The sequence below is a fragment of the Octodon degus genome, unplaced genomic scaffold, assembly GCF_000260255.1.
Source record: "Octodon degus isolate 3935 unplaced genomic scaffold, OctDeg1.0 scaffold00068, whole genome shotgun sequence".
In the NCBI taxonomy this organism is placed as follows: domain Eukaryota; kingdom Metazoa; phylum Chordata; class Mammalia; order Rodentia; family Octodontidae; genus Octodon; species Octodon degus.
The window spans coordinates 8,821,076-8,824,552 of record NW_004524644.1 but is presented as its reverse complement, the minus strand read 5'-3'; the positions used below and the strand labels follow the sequence as shown (position 1 = coordinate 8,824,552).

The 3,477-nt window shown below is 33.9% G+C and overlaps 1 pseudogene; it reads left to right on the top strand.

Moving 5' to 3' along the window:
• Positions 1 to 3,033, top strand: part of LOC101590997 — a 5,598-nt pseudogene extending 2,565 nt beyond the window's left edge.
• Positions 3,034 to 3,477: the final 444 nt, after the last annotated feature.

Sequence of the window (3,477 nt, the reverse complement as noted above, 5' to 3'; positions counted from 1 at the left end):
TAATAATAAGTACATAATATGCAGCAGCTGGATTTTACTCTAGTTAGCAAACATTGACCATTGACTTTCAGTCCTAGTAGTCATAAAAGTGACTAAGACTTCAATGACTTTGCTCCTTCTCTGGGAAAGGAAACTTTTCTGGTGACTCCTGAACTGACAGGACTAGCGTCTTCAGCAGATTGGGTACAGGTGGATGAGTCCCACTCATGGAGCATTTGTAAGTTCCTTCTTTCTGGATGAACTTCTTTTAATTCTTACTTTGCTTCACTTAGTGTCCTTGTGCTTCTTCATTCATTTCAACATGTTAATACTCATTCTTTTATTTTTCTTTGTGAAGCAACTCTTAATGTCTCTGGTTTTTCTTTTTTCTCTCTTTTTTCCAGATGGTGAAAGGAATATGGGAATTGTGGAAGCATTGTAGCTGCTTGTAAAAAGTTAATTTCTGGATTTTATTTTTTTAAGAGTAGCTCTAAAACTTTATCTCTGAAGAAAGAGAGCTCATACGGTTGACAATTCAATGAAATTTGTGTGAAATTCAGCCAGCTCTGGTGGTACAAGGAGTCCATTCTCTGGGCATAATAGGGGAAAAACCCTTTATGGCTAACTGCCAATTTCTGCATCTTAAAACAGTACGTGAATGCAGTGGAGGCGAAGGATACGTCTTGCATTTCAACCTAAATTGTTTTCTCAACAACAAAGAAGCAATTCATAGAAGCAATAATGTCATCTGTGGCTATAGCTCAGTTAAGGAACACTTGCCTACCTATGTAATGCCCTAGCTTTGAACCTCAGCACCCCCCAAAATAAATAAATAAATAAATAAATAAATAAATAAATAAATAAATAAATAATAAATAAATAAAATCTACAAAGTATGATATCACAAAACTTACTACTCAGTTATAACTTGATATTTTCTATGACAATAAATTTAATATTATTTTCTAAAAAATATCTTTAAATACAACATAACTTTTAAATGTATAACAAGGTGCTCCTTAGCATTAATCAAAGTAATCACATAAATGCGAATTTTTAAGGGAAGGAATTTTCTCTTTTCCATAAAATAAATGTATAATATTTCAAGGTATTATCTACCTGCAGAGTGATTTTTAAAAGTATTACAGAAAGATTAGTTGTAAAAATTGTTTCTAAACAAATTATTCAATAAGTTATTCATAATTTTCAAAGGCTGATGCATAATTATATTTTGTTATCATGGCATTTTCATCACTAGAATAAAAAATTGTAATTATTATTTGCTCAATATTTCTTAAGTGCTAATAACATATTTGGAATTTGGACACCAAGTACTACTTATTTTTAGCAGCTGTAATAATGGAAAGAAAGTTAAGAATTTAAGTTGTACAAGACAAGATCAAGGGGAAAAAAACTCTTAAATGTTCTTTTATATTTTTCTTTCTTAGACAATCTATGCAGTGGCAGATATGAATAGAACAAACAATAAAACATATAAACCTTAGAACAAATAGAATATAGATCATTAAATATTCTCAATTTCTAAAATTTTCTCATTCATAGACTTATAAAGCAAATATAGAAGATTGTATTTTTCAATCTAATCTTTTTTTATTCTCATGTTACTGTGTAATAACATGACATTTGTTTGTAACATATCCCTGAGAGAAGAGATACTACTTTATTTTTGAATCTTTTTTATTTTATTATTTTTTTTGTGGTGCCAGGGATCAACTATGGGACCTTGTGCTTGTCAGGCAGGTGCTTATGCCTCTGAGCTATATCTCTGGCCCATTATTTTGAATCTTGGTTGTCCTCCAAAAGGGATGTTAAGGGTGCTGTCCACACTCCATGATCTCATTTGCAAGGAGACTTGGGAAGACCCTAAAATGATCCCTCTTTGTCACATGGGACAAGATAATGGGATAGTGGTCTGTCCCCTTTCTGTCTTTTACTTAGTGGGTATGAGGTGAGTGGCTTTGCTCACCCACATCCTCTTTCACGTGGTATAGGATTGAAAGCAATAGAGCAATCAATCATGGACTAAGATCTCCCAAAGCTTCAGCCAGGTAAACACTTACACTGTATAAGTTGATTATATTGGTATTTGTTAAAATGACCAAAAACAGAATAGCACAGTATTCTTTAATATTGCTAGATAAAAGATTAATTTATTCTTTGCTTCCTCTTCCTTTTGTTTCACTAATTTCAAATCCGTGAATATCTATAATAATACACTGATGTATATCATCACACATCACATATGGATAAAATGTATTTTTAAAGAACATTTAAAATACTGAAATATAATCAAAAGAGTTAAATAGTTTCAAAATATAATTTCTCTGAAAGAATACAAAATATTTTAATTGTTTATAATTCTGGAAAAACTATTCCTTTTCTGATTATGGTACTAGGAATTGAACCCAGCACATTTGCACTGGGCCCCAGCCCCAGCCACTTTGTTTCGTTAGTTTTTTGCAAGTTAGTTTTGATATGTTATCCATGTGGGATTCGAACCTGCCATTTCTGCTGCCTCAGTCTCCTAAAGTGCAGGAATTATAAGCATATTTCTCCACATGCATGACAGAAAAGTTAATATTTTTTTAAAAAATTAAGTTTCTCTGATTTTTATTTTAAAGAGAAAAAAATAATAAAAGTATTAGAAACAATACAGAACATCAAAAAGCAAGATGCTAGGAATTCAGCAATGATTGTCACATCGCATAGTGTTGTCTTCATATTGTTGTTCCGATTACCAGATTTAAACCTGCAAAATTGGTAAAATAATAAACTAAGCATGAACAGAAAAGCTATTCTTAGGACTTTATGCTTGTGTTAAGGTTTAGATTGAGGATGTCTGTTAAAATTCTTACAGCCAAGGAAGTTGATAGGATCGCGGGGTCCTATACCCAGGGGAACTGTGGTCACTGGGACATGACCTGGACGGGAGCACCTCCCTCCCAGTTCCTCTTTCCTTCTGTGGTTTCTGGCTCCCATAAAGTGGGAAGGCTGCCTCTGCCCGACTCCTCTGCCACGCTCTCCCTTACCTGATAGCAGCCATCTGTGCACTGGGCCCTTTGACTCCGTGAACCAAAATAAGCAATGCTTCTCAGTTATATGTGCTGGGTGTTGTGTCCCAGGGATGAGGAAAGTGTCCAGGACAGCTCCCTTCACATAACAAGTGGCTATTCCATGGAACTTTAGAAGATCTGTGTGAGAAGTACAGTGTGCTGAACAATGGTGCAGACACACCGTGTGCAAAGTTATAGGGAGCGCAGGACGCTGGAGAATTCTTTTCTTTTTCAAATTTCTGCTTCCATGTGCACCTCAAAATACCTGTTAAAATTTGTATAAATGGTAAAAGTGCAGTCATTGTCAACTCTGGATATATTCAGACAGTAAATATTAAATGAATTTATGTTCTGTAATTTTCTCCACACAGTAGTTCATCATAGTGATACAGAGTTAATATTTATGAGGAAAAAATTCTTCTTT